Source organism: Patagioenas fasciata, chromosome 2 (assembly GCF_037038585.1).
Source record: "Patagioenas fasciata isolate bPatFas1 chromosome 2, bPatFas1.hap1, whole genome shotgun sequence".
Lineage (NCBI taxonomy): Eukaryota > Metazoa > Chordata > Aves > Columbiformes > Columbidae > Patagioenas > Patagioenas fasciata.
The window spans coordinates 108,864,007-108,880,669 of record NC_092521.1 but is presented as its reverse complement, the minus strand read 5'-3'; the positions used below and the strand labels follow the sequence as shown (position 1 = coordinate 108,880,669).

At 36.4% G+C, this 16,663-nt stretch overlaps 1 protein-coding gene across 2 annotated transcripts in view; it reads left to right on the top strand.

Moving 5' to 3' along the window:
* The window catches only part of CNTNAP2 (contactin associated protein 2), a 1,148,794-nt gene that overhangs the window by 546,000 nt on the left and 586,131 nt on the right, over positions 1-16,663 (top strand). The window lies entirely within an intron of this gene.

The following is a 16,663-nucleotide window of genomic DNA, read 5'->3' as shown; positions in this document are numbered from 1 at the left end:
AAAAAAAAAAAAATGTTTTAATCACAAAGCTGGCATGAAAAATACTGCAGTGTTCTCTAGGTATGCTGTAGACTCATGTTGGAGAAGTACTAGAGCTTTCAGTACCTAAGGAGGTTTTGGAAAATAATGAGTAAAAAGTATAGGATTTGATTTGTTTCTGGAAGAAACAGCGCGTGTTGGTGTTAGTTGACCAGCGCTTTAAAGTTGCTTGATACTTCCATTTTGATAAATTATATTTCAGTCTGGATTCTTTCTGGGCATTTCTGGATGAGCTGTAGCAATTATGGTGATAGCTACATCATGTCAATTAACAGTTTTTCTCAGCAAAGTCATGACCAAATCATGTGTTGGAAAGTACAGGGCTGCTTGCAAATGGATCTGTAATAACTCCACATAGAAAACAGAAAAAAAACAGTGATCATTTGAAGTAGCAGATATGACAACCTAGTTTCTTAGTCAAAATAGGGTCACGTTTTTTGCCCGAAGTCATCTGTGGTTAACGTTTTTTGCGAATTTAATGTTGGAGGTATTTCAGTTTTCATCAACAGGATTGATACAGTGGTATAGCTCTGAATGAATGACAGTGTTTTTATGTCTACTATTCAGTTTCTATTTGAAAATATATAGTCTACATAGTCATATAAACACAGAATTAAGGAAATGTAATAAAAAATTAAAAATGCTTTTTTTAATGAGAAAACATACATTAAGAGGGAAGTAATATTTCATTTGGCAAGTGGACATTTTTGCGACTTTTCTCTTTTTACCCTAGTAGTGAAATAGAGCCAAGCATGAAATGAAATTAATTTTAAAGATAGAACTGAATAAAATATGAATAATAACAACTAAAAATTGGAATTTACCTGTTTTGTAAAATGAAAATGTTTTTGTGGAAAAAAATAGTATCTCTGTCACCGTTTATTGCAGGGTAACAATAAACTGTGGCAGATACTCTCTGTTAACCTCCCATCCTCCCCACTAAGGAAAGGGAATAGGAGGAAACGGGAGACTTACCAGTTGAAAAAGTTCTTTACTAGTAATACTAAGAGAGGAAATAATGCAAAATATACAAAACCAATACTGAATTTTCCAGTGTAGCACAGTTGTGGCAGAGCTGGCATCATGCCGGCGGCTGCAGGGCCGGCACCTGGAAGTCCTGGACTGGATTCAGCAGTAGATGGGAACAGGATTCAGGGATGCAGGGTCTGGAACCAGGCCTTGGATCACAGGCACAACAGGCAGGGTCCTCTTCAGATGCCGGCCATGGATGAAGAGAGCAAGACCCTCATCACCTCCCACTTTTATAGGGTGTATGATGTGGATGGGCATAGAATATCTAGCTGGTCAATTTTTGTCACCTGTTCCATCCACCTCTCCCTGGGAGTACACCACCCTCACTTATGTGACATACAGAATTTATCAGCAACCTTGTCTGCCATAGCAATAAGGATACATCTGGGCCTTTTCTGCATACCATTCCCACTTTTATCAGCTCCAGAGTGATCAGTGTCTGAAAAACACTCAACCAACTTCAGAAAAACGCAGTTACTTAGAAGAACTTAGCTGAAAGGAAAAGTCACTAAAAGAAAACTGGTCATCTTTTAAACAAAACCAGGACACTCCTTCCATCATTACAATTTTTTTTTTTTAGCACAAAAAATCAATACCAAAGACTACAAGTTAGCAATTCATTGTCTTTGTTATATAAATACACTCATGAAAGAGTTAAGTAAAGTTTTGGTAATACAGCAGGGTCATGAACAAGAATGTTTTGTTAAGGTGCTAGTGCGTCCTGATTAGGAAATACATGAAATTATTGCTCTCATTCTTTCTTCCTTATCTCTGCTTACTACAAATCCCAGTTTACAGAGAACAGTGGCTACCTGTGATACCTGTTCATGAGCTTCCTTGTGCCTTTTTGGTCCAAGGAATATTTCAATACCTATTAGCTAAATATTATGAGAAATAAAAATTTCACCAACCTGCCACTACTTTTGCTCAGTGTATATCTTGATAGAAAACCATTTTCAGATTCCCTTACGTTCATATTCTGGTAAGTAGAAACAGATGAAAAATTTTAATTTGCTATCTACTTTCTCCAAACTTTCACTCACAACAAAAAGACTCCCCAGCTATTGCAATGTAAAACTAGAGTATACATATTCCGACTTTCTTATGAAATATTCTGAATTGAATATCCTTCAGAGTAAATAATTTTAGCCTGTATGATCAGTTTTGCCCAAGAATAACATACAGCCATTCATTTTCATAGCCATCATGCTGTTCTTACGCTCCATTCAATCCGGTACAGTCATACTACAGTTTGAATATCTTAGAGTTAGTTCTTTCTTTTGTTATTACAATTTGTACCATAATAAAAATGCATTTATTGTTTGATTTATCATTGTGTGGACTTCCTTTATTTGCATAGCTGTCCCAGGAAAGCTTTGGTTTATTTTCATACTCTGTTGCTACTTTTGTTGCAACAGGCACTTCAGTGCCTGTGAAGTGAATTGTCAGTGTGAACACAAGAAAGCAAAATATTGTATCTGCAGGGAAAGCTGCTGCTGTATGGCAAATAATTGCACTGACCTTCTTGTGCAGAGAATTAGCAGATGTCAGCAGATAAACTTTGTAGGTACACTTAGAAGTAAAAGCGGTCTGCCTTTGGCACAAGGATTTCTGACTATTGTGGTCCTACAAATACAATATGCACACTTTTTCACTGTTTCTTTTTACTTCCAGCTGCAAAGCAGTGTGTTTTGTAGTCAGGTGTGCAGCCTTCTGTGTAACTACATACGTGGGGTACAAATTAGCCTTCTGTCTGCTGGGAGTTACGCGCCTTGGTTATTGCAAAGAATTAGGCTAACTAAAATTACAGCCTAGATTCAGGTGTGGTTTGTATTTTATAGCTTTGCTATACTTATGCCTATTACCTGTAATAGCATATTTTCACTGGAGGAAGCTAAAGTCTCTTAGTCCTTGTTCTACACACCTCTCATAATTTACTACCTTACTTCAGCAGTTTTTAATGTCAGCTTTCCGTGTTAACATGGGTGCATTGGCAGTTCATTCTGGGTCATAGTCTAGCTCTGGCTGTAGAAATAATAGTTGAACTGACTGGCAGGAATTACATGAGAAAACTATAGGCTGATATGCAGGTGGCAGAGTTTATTCCTGCTCATCTCTATGCTGAAAATACTGGTGTGGAACAGAATTCTGTTTTATCTGGTTTTCAGTGTCATAATATTCTCTGAACACCTTAAAGCTACATGTACTGACTCAGGGAGCTCTAACTTACCATGAGTAGTGTTCAGATAAATTACCAACATATCAAATATAGCTAAATTCCCACCTTTCTCACTGGTAGCTGGGCACTGCAGACCTCCTTATTGAACTACTTTATGAAGTGCCTTGTGACACCTGGAAGGAGGGATCAGACAGTATGTGAAAAAGATTTTTTTTTTTTACATAGTTTTCATACCTAATTTATTTGAGCATTTTGTTTAAGAGAGAAAGGCAGCTGTTGTTTTAAATATTTTGATGACACTTTACAAAAATAAAAATTAAAGAACACATAGAAGGCAGAGTTAAAGGAGCTGCACTTCTAGTCCCGTAAAGTACATGGACCAGTGTTTACTACTTACCTATAGAGTCAGTAGGGTGAATAGTTTACAGGACATTGTAAAAAGTTTCGTAGACAGCTGTAAGGTTTAGAGGCAAAAAACCAAAATGATCAGCAAGCAGAATCAATTGACTGTTAAGAAGAGTGAGCTGCTACTAATTTGAGAAATCAGAAATAGGTTTCTACTTAATTTTTTCTGCCAACTGATTCTACTTTTTCTATTTTATATAGTGAATAAAGGGATATGATACTCTAAGGTGGTCAAATAGAAAGCATGAATAGAAAAACTTCAACTTCTATGTAAATACAATGACTATGAGAGGTTTACATAGCATGCTGAGAGAAAACATTCGGATCAATAGTAGGCAGTTCATGGGAATCATGAAGCAGACATTGCTTTGCATTTAAAATTGAGAGTTGTCATTGGGCAGTCTGTTCTTAACAGTTTTCTTTGTCTCCCAAAGATCCTTCTCTGCTGTCTTCTGTTATCTGTTCTGGTTTTGTCAGGGATAATATTTTCACAGTGTTAGCAAGAGCTATTACGTCTTATTTAATGTTATCCTTTGGTCTTCTGGACGGCATTTAACTGTTCCTTCATTTATTTAGCTGCTTGTCCCAACCACTAGAGATTTCACTATATTCAATTCTTTATGAACTTCTCTCAGCTTCTTAATCAATCTTCTTTATCCTTATTGGAACAATAAATCATCTCAGTACTTCATTCTTGGAATATTTAAAATAAATATAATATTTTTCATTATTATTATTATTATTATGGTTTTGTATATCTGAAGGTTCTTCACTCATTGTTTGGAGTTCAAAATTATCTTCAGCCTGAGACATTCCTACTGTCCAGCATGCCTTAATTCCCTTTTTCATTCTATTTTTGCTACTTCTGAAAACTCGCAGGTACTTGATGTTATCATTAGCAGTTCCTGGAAAGCTTTCTGTAGGTAACTTCTTGTTTTGCAAAAACACATTTTATTTTCTTCTTTAATGTTAGTTTCCATTTATCTTGCTGCTCCTTTTATGCCTGCAGTCACTTTCAAACCTCTGCCTCATCTCTGCATCTGATTAAAGCATTTAAATGCATCTGTATTAGGAAAATTTTATATATTTTTTTTAATGTGCTGAAAAGAACCAGGGATAATTAGATATACTGTAGTCTAATACATGTGATTTTTGCACTACTAGTAAAAGGCAACACACTTTGTGCTGACCTGGCAAAGCAGAATCTCAGGTTTTACTAGACCTGGCTGTAGCTTGTTTAAAAGTGGCCAAACGAGTTGTCCCTGACATGTCCTGGGCTTCAGCTTGGTGAATGGTAGAGGCAGTAAAGAGCCAGTAAAAAAAGTAATAATTTTTCTACTATATCGATAAGGTGTATAGTCTTTTGCTCATAACACAATTTTTGAGTACAGTAGAATATTTCATGTTAATATGCAGTTTAGCTTTCAGTTTATAGTACATATGAAAGGGACAAAGATGATTAGTCGTTGTTTTTATACTTACTGCCTCATTTTTGCTTACTGAGCTTTTTTGTCTTTTCCCTTCCTTTTTTTCATGATCTTGCCAGTTATTCCTTCAAAACAGGTCTCTAAACAATAAAAAATTCCTTCCCTTCCTTGCCCAGCATTTTGTTAAGTCTTCAGTAAGTGCTATTTAGCTGTGAACAGACTGGCAAAGCTGTTGTACACAGTCAATAGCCTTGATTTTGGCTTTTCTTATGTTATTTAGACTACTACCATTTGATTGATGAGAGTTATATTAATAAACTTGCTGTTAGTAAGAGGAAAATCAGGCTCACGGAAAGCTGAAATAAAGATTTAATTAGAAGAAATAAGATACTGACTGCAGAATTACACAGGTGAAATACTTAAAGCTTGTGTATAAATCAAGAGTCAAATATCCTATTGACTTTTTCTCTGCAGAGTAAACTATGATTAATATCTTCACAATTGTGTATGTCCCAGCATAGGAGAGAAATTCAGAAAACAGTCAAGAGATTTATCTTTACTGCTCCATATAGTTTTAAATTCTGCTTTTGGCATCATGGAATTCAGGCCGTCATCTTGGAAATTGCTGGGTTTACCCAAGGGATTGATGGAAGCAATGCTAGGCTGAGAAGTTGGAAGAAAGAAGTGTTCTTGCTTTCTTTAAGAACTTTTTAAAAGCAGATTTCCAATGTAGTTTTGCATATCAAAGGATTCTGATACTCTGCTACAGTTTTAAAAGATTTAATTTTAGTATATGTTACCTGTTTACCCTGAGAACATACTCAGAATTTGTGGTCTTGCAATTAAGATAATAAATTGTTGATGAAGTTGTATTTATTTATAAGCTTTTACAAGTTAATATCTTCTTTCTTGAGGTCAGAAGAAATCAAAAACTGGAAAATGTCACACTCCTACATCTGTCTTTGTCAGAAAATCTGTTATGAAACTTATCCCAAAGCCACATGCAAATACTGTTTAGTGGAGGGTTAAGCCACAGCCCATGCCTCAGTTATCTCCTTTTCTTCCACATAGTTACATCTACCTGCTTCAGCAACTTAATCCAAATTCCTTCTTAACAAAATCAAACTTCTTCTGAAGCTTTCAACATGGGTAAAATTGGTAGCCCATTAACAAACATGAAGAGTGTTGCTTTGTTCAAAGAAACAAAGTGACATTCAACATAACACTCCTGAGGAATTAGCTAATGGATTTCTAATGTTTTTAACAGCAAGCCCTGAATCCCTGTTTCAATATAGAAAAGAATTTCTCTGCCTCTTGAGAAACGGTAAAGTTTTCACAGTGGCAGATTCTAAAATAATCTCTTGATTTATCATCTGCTTACTTTCTCACTTGTTGTCCTTTCATAGACAGCTCTGACCTTACATATCTAGTTATTCTCTGCTCAATTTAAATATAATATACTCTATAAGATCCCTTGGTTTTTACTTCATAATGCAAATGATAAGTCACTGAAAAAAGACAACATCTCCTTTGAGCCATAGTATCTTAACAGAGAAGTTTTCACAGTGTCCTAAATCTTCTGCAATTAAATTGAATTAATCTGCTTGGAGCTCCATTTTTTCCTCTTCTAACTCTCCTAGTTAACACCTTTTTCTGTATATTAGCTGCTGCTCGAGGCTGTCTTCCGTTCCTCCTGTCAACTATAAACTTATTAAAACTTGGGATATGAATATCTTTTTGTCATATTCTGTATTAAATAAATCAGACTTCTCCCTGTGGAATCTCTCTGGGAAGCTTTCCACTCTCCTTTTTGCTAGGTCTCAAGTCATCTGAATTCCAATTCATCTATATTTTACACCTCAGGTTAAGATGTCATCCTTCGGGTAATAAAATGTCTGACAGATCTGAAGTGGTACTTTTCCAGTGACACTTCCAAGGGGCATTTTACATGCGAATAAAGAAGTATTTTTGCTTCTGTTGCTAAATGAAGGTTTTAATAGCGAGTGTGTACACAGAGCAAAAGTTCACTTCTGGTGGGAAGTTAACATTTCCCACCAAGTCTTTTCCATATTTCTGATAGTAGATTATATGCTGAATGTTAGTGAGTGGAGGTAGATACCTGTGAGTGACTTGTCAGCATGACTGAGATAACAGACACAAATTCTGTCCACAAAAGGCAGCATGATGACTTAGCATCAGAACAGCCTGAATATTAGAGAATTAGTTCCTTCCCAGATAGCCAGTTTTGTCTCTCTGTTTCTCTCTGAATGTTTATTTTTGACTGATGACTTTAAGCAGTGAAGAAGCTACATGAATAGGCATTTGTGGGTTTGAATTCCACAGAACTGAGAAACAGATGTGCTTATAATAATTATTATTCCTTCTTCTACGTGTTTTTCTTGTACTCCGGTTTTGCATCTCAGTACAGCAGACTCTCAATCTGGTCAGAGCAAGAAATAGGGTTCTTGATTGCAGACTTTTTCTTCTAAGAAAACTGCTAAGTTCAGGTTTTTGTGAATTCTGCTTCATCAGTCACTGATTTTTGCTGGGTAGTTGCCTACCGGGCACAAGCTATGCATTCTAAAACATGTCTGGTAACATTTTCAGATACTTCACTGAGAGTAATGTCACTGTTGGTTGCACCAGAACCCTGCAAGCATGGAAGAATCTGGGAATGAGGCAAGCAGGCTTTCCTCACTGACAGGCTTTCTAAATTTATACAGGAGGCTGAATTTCAGTTTACTTACTTTCGCCTCATTTTCCTGGAGGCTGTGGAACAGAGTAAGAAGGGACCTTTGCAGGTCATTCTCTATTTTAGCACTGAAATATGAAATAAAGCTTTTTACAACTGCTGTTTGAGCGGTCACTTTGACACAGTGAATTTCATTCAGGAAAAAGGTGCAATAATCAATACTTTAAATGGTAATTTTAACTTTCTACTAAAAGGAATATAAATTACATGAGTAGAGCTGGACGGAACTAGTTGGAAATTTACACTTTTGATTTCTGATTCAATAGGTTTGGCAGGAGGTGGAATCAATGTTAGTTGCTTTCCATGTTGTCTTTGTTTTCTCTGTCCACATCAGTTATTGCCAGTCCAGTTCTAGTCAAGTCAGTGAAAATTTTGCTTTCAGCTTTGATGGATAAAAAACAAGACCCTTAGAACTGAATGCTACAGTGGTGCCCAACATTTTGCAGTTACCTGAAGAACAGGTTTTCACATGAGTGAGTCCTCTATCTGCCTATTTTTGTTCAATACAATATCGCATGGAGGGATTCCAAATATTGGTTTAGCCAGCCAAGAATGCTTAGTTAAAACCAGCATTACTTCTTTGATCAGTAAGAAGGCAATGACATTGGAAAGAATATGGCAAAACACACTTTTTTGTGTGTTTTAAAGTCTTTCAGGACTTGCAAGAGCCGATGGAGGTGAATGTGAATTGTTTGTGGTTTTTTTCCCCATTAGTATTTTCCTTTTAGATTAGTAATAAAGAAATAAACAAAAGGATACAACAGAGACAAAAGCTGTAGTTATATTTGTTGTGTTTATGCACAGCCTGACAGCAGTATCCCCAGGACACCACTGAGCATTCATGTACTATAGAGGCAGAGGAAGGGAATGTTTTCTATTACAATATCTAAAAGGCTGGATGCCATAAGTATTATGTTCTTTCCCCTAATTTACTAATTGCCACCTCTGCCTCCTCTTCCATAAAGGTGGCTCTCTGAGAATGCCTGTTTCTAGGACTCACACACCTGTGCTGAACACAGTTTGTCATAGATGGCAATGTGATGGTAACCTCACAGTAATGTCAGCCACTTCTTTCAGCACTGCCATGAATACTATCCAAAACCATTGGCTTAAACTTTCTCATTTTGTAAAAGCCCATTTATTTGTTAATGACAGGATGAGATGGTAAACCTTTCCGGTGATGTTAGTATTACTTGAAAAATGTGATTGCACTTTGTGCTAAGTCAGCTCTTTAGTTCACCTTGTAGCTAATTTATTTTTTACTTGAAACTACTGAGAAAATGTAGGAAATCTGTTTGAAGTCTCTTTTTTACTTCACTTCTATTTCAGAGAAGAATATTTCACTAAGAACATCTCTTGATAACCCGGCATATGATTAATCAGCTATAATAACTTAAACATATACTTCTACTGACTATTTAATCTGGCAATTATGGTATTTTGTAAATGGCTATGAGTAAGTAGAGTAGTAGAGGGTAAACAGAATGCCCTCACTTTTTATTTGATAGTATAAGTTATAGCCACTGTATCTATATAATCCCAAACATACTGTGATACTGTGATACTGTGATATGTACCATTGTGCATGTGGCCATATATCAGTCAGAAAGTTAACTCAGCTAATTAGCCAACTATGACATACAGGAAGAATATTGGCATTTGGTAAAATAGTAAAACCATTTGAATGGGTTCAGGAGACTCAGGGCAGACAGCAGGTGACTCTACACTTTCAGATCACTTGTCATTTCATCTCAAGGTCCTGCTCCTCTGACTGTCCCTTCCAGAAACAGGCTGTTTCACTCCTGGGATATTGTTGTTTCAGTGGGATCAGTAGTTTCCACACCAGCAGCACTGAGACCCAGGAACAGTTCAGTGGTTTGACTGGTGCAGAGACTTACAGTAGACAGTATAGACAAAACATCTGCTCTTACTCTGTCAGCCTGGCCTGTTCTCCAACACTTTTCTGCAAGGGTCTGTCCCCTTGCAGACTCTTATGCCCCCCACACTTCTGTACACGCAACATATTCTGACTTTCATTGCCTAACAAGTACAAACGTCAGCAGGTAACCCTCTTACTATTCATCACTTCAGGAAGAGATATTCATTCTTAAAATCATGACCTAGTACCAGTGTGTCTCAACCCAAAGAACGACATGTAGGGTCAGGAGGAAAGCCAGATTGTTGTGACAAGGTTGCCATAGCCATGGTCATGTAACAACAATCATATGACAAGCATGAAACAAGTTAGTATTGCACATGACTTACACAGTGTGGGCATGTGGGTCAACAACCTGAAGAAGGTTGTGTATTGAAGAAGTGTGTATTGATCCAGAGACCCCTCCACATACTGTATAGTGTGGACACAAACGAATTTTTGTAGGGACCAGCCATGAGCACTGCAAACATGAGCTGTGCTGGGCAAACTCGCCAGGGGAACATAGATCACTCCTTGGTCCCAGTTACAGAGGCAGCAGAGACACAGCCTATGTTATTCCAGAAAAAATGAAACCACAGCAGAGAGGAAGCTTATAGATGTATAGGCAAAGGGAAAGTCTTTAGGTTTGGAAAAGTGGTTCTTTTGTTTGGAACTTTGGTGGTCATGAAACCTTGGTAGGACAGGAAAAAAAATGTTGTTATGGATTTAAAAAAAAGGAGTGGGGTGAGAAGAAAAAATACTGGATAGCCAGTTTCCACTTAGAGCTTAGTACATTTCTTTTCTGTACATTTAAAAAAAATGTTTAGGGAGACTGGGAGATCAAAGGTCTTGAACCCTCATTTGTACATCATTGTTGCTTACATGCACTACCTAATAGTGTTTCAAAAATGGGCACAGAATCTTCAAGCAGTGGGCTACATAACACTGTGCGAATCCACTGTGGGGTGAAACTATCAACCATGTAAATTAAAACTGCCAGTGCTTTCTTTTCACCTTTTCATCTTTTCCAAATGCAAACAAAAACGGAGATTTTCTTTACTTTTGAAGTGGACATTTGCAGCATTTACACTTGGAGTAAAACCAGGGATACTACTGCTAGTGCAAATGTCCTTGAAACTCATCTGAGTTTGCAAGGAATTCTGCAATTTTGAACTTTCAATCTTATTTATCACTAATCCTTGGGTAGATGTCAATTACTTACAGACACATAATTAAAAGTTATTATAATATCAAACACTCTTTTTTGAGGGAGAGAAAGCGTGACCTGATTATAGGCATGGAACTTTAATCTATATGCTAGGAACTGACGATATCTTATTTTTCATTGCTATTCAGGAACCTGGGCAAACAGATTATTATCTGTGACAGGTTTCTGGCAGTCCCTCTTGGTTTGACAGTGTTATTTTAGAGAGAAGAGAGAGTCACTTTTGTATATAATGAAGGGAAAAGTTGTCAAGCATACATACATATTTTATGCTGCATAAGACTTAAGTATTAGAGGAAAGATTCTGTTTTCAGTCACGCCATTGTAAATTCATAGTGCTTCTACTGACCTTCATGTTTGCATCAATGACACAGAATGGCATCTAGCCCAAAAAATGAATTCATTGTTTTTTGTAAAAAATGGGTAATGCAGCTCTTGTAAGTCAGCTCAGCCCTTACTGGTTTTTTGGTTAGTGCAGTCATGCACAACTGTGATGTGTATTTTGGCATTTTGGCATTTTCTACTGACACTGACTGAACTAAAAGCAATTTCTATCAAAGTGCTTCATTGAAATGTCATCGTGTACAGTCTGGATTGTCTCTTTTTTCAGCTTAGTTCACAGAAATGGTTTTTCTTAGCTGCACAGATAGACTAAGGAAAAGAAAAAATTTCTAGCTGTATGTTGCTAGTTCTGCCTTTATGTTGGTCTTGGAAAAGACAGTGAGTACCCTCTTGCATTTTTGCACATTGCTTCTTTTCATTTTGAAATGTTGCTGAAGCAGCAGCACATGAGCACTGAGGTGAAACAGAGCAACCAATGTCCTTTGAATTCTGTAAGCTGAATGGCAGATGATACTGTCTTTAAAAATTTTGTGCACTATAAGTTTATGTATTTATTTGATAGGGAAAAAAAAATCTCAATTCCCTTGCTGCGATGCAGCCACTATAAAATAAATAGTTTATTCTAATACCAAGCAGGATTTTATGGAACAGTTTCACTGAGGACAAATACTGGAAATTCTGCTTGTCTTCTTTGTAGAATATTTACTAAAGAAAAACATGTTTAGAGGCATGACTCCCCCTATGTCTTTTCCAAGAAATAGATGTATATACAACATTTGAAGCATCCATTCTTTTAAAATGCAATAATAACTTTGGTTGGATTATTTTTGCAAATTTCAAGTAGTGGAACATCACAACACATGCCATCAAAAATGAGGGTTCCATTCATTAACCTTTTGTAGCTGCACATGCATTAAAACCAGCTGCCAAGTGGAATCAACTTTACCACTGCACTAGCACACAGATTACTAGCAGAACAAAAGTACTTTCTTCACATTCTTGTGTTGGTGCTTAGACAACTACCTGTGAAAACAGTAGTAGCAGATCCCACATCTCTAGAATCTGGAATTTGCAACACCAGGCTGATATTATTGGCAGTACTGAATCTCAAAAGGCATAATGGGATGCTGAGGCATGTTTAGGAGAGTTAGGCTGGTTTCTATAGTGTTGGCAACAAGCAATATGCTTGATCAAATTTGCTGTGCAAAAAAATCTTTTCTTTATGCTACACAAGAATATCTGGTCCCTCAGGGATGGTCTTCATGTACTGAAGCATCCTCTGAAGGCACAGCATATTTCTTCCTTTTTTACATTCAATGGTGCCTGTGAAACAAATACAATTACATATAAAAGTGCACATTTGGAATGCCCCAAATCACACTCATTCTTAACATTTTCTGTCTTGTTTTGTCACAAGCAGGGATCAGCATGTTATAAAACAGAGAGGCGGTGGACTCTCCTTCTCTGGAGACATTCAAAACCCACCTGGACACATTCCTGTACTATCTGGTCTAGGTGAACCTGCTTTAGCAGGTGGGTTGGACTAGGCGATCTCAAGAGGTCCCTTCCAACCTCGACCATTCTGTGATTCTGTGAAGCTTGGAAGAATTCAGTAATGTTTTGAAAATCTGTTTTAAACAGGAAAACATTACGGAAGTTTTCCTTTCATTTTAATTATCACTTGAAAGTACATTTGTCTGTTCAGTTATGTCACCCAAATATTTTTAAGAAGAATTATCTCTTAATATTATTAATAGCTTTTTGTAGAATTCATTATAGATTAAAAAAAAAAAAAAAAAGTAGATATGCATTGTTGTAAAAAAAGTGATGAGCAAACTGAAGTAGGTATAAAATTAAAGAATGACTCTTGCATTATTCATAATTCAAAAGAAATTGCATTCTTAATCAGTGTTTCAAATTTTCTGGGTATCATTGACATCCTTACAACAGAGCTGAATACAATAATCACATTCAGTAGCTGAAGATCAGTTTGGATCAAAACTTTCAGCTCAAGTCTGGTTTTGTCATTTTTAAGTTTTACCAGGCATATAGATAACCACAAGCTTACGAAAATATGAAATCTTACTAACTTAAACTTCTGATTATGCTGACACACTGAACTAGGAAAGGAATCAGCAATGTGGCAGTAGATCAGCTTTTTGTCTAATCTGTTTAGTGATTCATGCATCTAGGCACAGAGAAGCCTGAATTAGCAACTTGATCTAGTTTCCACTCAAAACCAGTATAACCTCATCAGATACTTGATATTATATTGTATTATTGCGATCTGTTGAGCATCTTGGTAGCCACCATGTACCCTCAGTTCACACTGGAAATGGTGAAAACTGAGCGTCTTTTGTACATTCCAGAGAAGAGCCCAGAAAGAATGTGATGGTGACACTGCCAGTCCTGAAGTCAAAATCTCAGGCCAAATTAAATCCAATGAGAATTTGAATTTGACTACCTCTGAGGAAAATTATTCAATACAAGTTTGTGTTTTGGTTTTGTTTTTTAACCTAGTTATTTGAAAGTTAGTCGCAGATTATCTAACTGCAGCAGAAAGATGTCCAAGAATGTACAAGGTCTGTTCTTCTACGCATTCATCACAGCTCACACTATATCAATGATGTCTGTCTGGTGCTTGTCAGTACTGTCAGGACTCACTGCCTGCCTCTGAAAATTGTATTTTCAGTTTATTCTGTACTCGTTTAAATTAAAAGGAAGGTGGGAGGACACAAGGATTAGAAAGCACTTCGGAATCTCATCAGTTTTCATGTGATCCTTTGGGACTTAGCCTGACAGCTTAAGGAATATAGCATGTATATTTTTCCACATATGAATTAGCAATATTCGGTAGAACAAGATGTATATGCTTTGATTAGGTGAGTCCTATGAATGTTCCTGTGATCAAGCAGGAAAAATAAAAGCTTAATCATTTCAGATTAAATAGGAGTTCAAAATATTGTGTCTTTCCATTTAGTGTGTTACAGAATCATTTACCTAATTAGAAATTGTGTTGTGCCAGATTTTCTTCTCCAAACAGGGCATTTCAGAAGGTTGTCACTGCGCAAGGTAGATGCCTGGTAGGGGAAATCTGGCACAGCTCTGCCACCTGTACTCTTGAGAGAATGTCTGGCCAGGTATAAGGAAATGCTGGTTGTCACTCATTGTCATGTGTCAGGACTTCCTCCCGTCCCACTCCAAAAGGGAAGGGGTGTCATATTTTAGGAGTGGCAGGAAAATATGACATTAGCACTAAATTGTGAAACTTGCAAGAGCTGTTGTGGACATTATGTGAGGGAAAAACTCAAGATAAATCTCTTAGCTTCTACAGATATAACCTCACTTATGTTAAAATAAAGTTGTCTGCAGTTTTAACTCATTTCCAGTCTGTTTAAGTACTCTAAGAGTTAGATCTTCATGAGCATGCCCATACACATGCACAGACACTGTCCTTACCTTCTGTATCCCACTTTCTTTAAAATCAATGGTCAGTGTGAGACATTACACTTCTCATCTGTGTCAAAGCAAGCAGGATCCTAGAGAATGAACATTCAGATTTTTCCTTGATACCGTTCTTTGTCATTCAAGAAGTTCCTAAAACACAAGATGTGAAAGAGTTGTGGCTCTGCAGAATGTTTATAGGAATATGATCAGCCTTTTCCCGTTTTCCTTCTTTCTCTTGTTTGAGGTGGAGAAAAAATATCAAAAAGCAGAGATTTGCCCGTTTTACTCCTTATTATTCAATTAACTGATAACTTCAAATTCTGTTGCACTAATAAACTTACTGTGGGAATCATACATGATACACTATAGTACTTAGAAATGGGCCATAGTTCTGGGAGAGGGCTTAGCTCATCCTCCTGTGTTTAAGCATTTGTAAAATGTTTTGTGCTGTTTGAAGGACATTAAATAGATGCACTTTTTTAATCTTTTTTTTTTTATTAATTAGGAATTATTTTAATAACATTTTTATGTTCCAAAATCAAACATTAAGATGTTTTCTCATGGAAGATTCGTTGAGTTACATTTCTTGTCCTGTGTGCCATCTTAATCAGTCTTAAGATTATTTTCAGAATAGTAACTATGATGGAAAATTCCACACACAATGTGCATAATGTGGCCAATTTTTTTTTTTTTTTTTTTTTTTTTTTGTATTTACTATATATATATCTACTCACATGGCCAAAATACCCTTAAGATTTTACTAATTTTTTCCCTCCAGAATCTATTAATTAGTATAAATAAATAAATGAAACATAGAAGTTCATCAGTATTATTTATCATTATGAGAAACCTATTGCACTTTGAAAAATAACCCTAAGAGAATTCTTAATTTGTTTTTCATAAATTGATCATGTTATATTGGATTGTGTTATAATTAACCAATTTATCAAAAAGCACTAACATAATGAAGCTCTTATTTTGACAAGCAAACTCTTCAATGTACAAGCACACAGACAGATGGGGAATACATCAATTGAAAACCTGTCCCACGAATATGAATATTTAAGAAAGCTTTCAGATTTTAATGGGCTTTAACAGAGTATTTACTGTTTAGTATCTTTTTCTGAGTTTCCACTTCATCCATCATATGAAGGCTGACATACTGTCACTCTTCTGAGTCATTTTGGCAACAAATCAGGAAAAGCCAAGTCATTACTCAAGCAAAGCATATGTAGAAGGTGGGGGAAGATGAAAGGAGCCAAACTGAAGTCTAATAAATTGTGTTTGAAACTTCAGCTCTCTCTTACTTAGGTTGTGAAGGTACCAAAAAAGTTTATCCACCTGTTCATAACCCTTCAGGCTCAATATTCCTGCTGCCTGTGTGGCAGAGGGCTTGTCTAGGTTCTCAGAATTTTTATGAAGCTGGCAGGAAGGAGAAGTCAAAGAATTTATAGGTGCAAAGACCATGATTGTAAAGGCTTTAAGAGAATATATTATCTGATGATAAAAGTCTGTGCCTGTAACTGAGTGTCTTATAAAACAAAATTAACAGAAGTAGTACAAAATTACAAGTTTAAAAATCATGAGCCTAGTCCTTGCACATTGTGAAATGGCCTTTGATATTACATCTCTGGGTTTAAGTCTTCTAGTTTTATTTTATTTTTGGTTTCTGAGAACTCAACAGTTTATCATGCTGATTTTTTTCAGTGTCATTTTGTTCTAGCAGTAGCTGAGATCCTCTTGTAATCACTTTTCTCCATGAACTGTATCCTTCAGTCAAGTGTCATGTACACTAAGATGTGATAAAGTCACAAGAAGTTAGTGGCACAAATATTGCTGACTGTTGTGAGGGCTGGGACAAATATGCACTACTTGCCTCTACCACTAAGAACATAGCAAA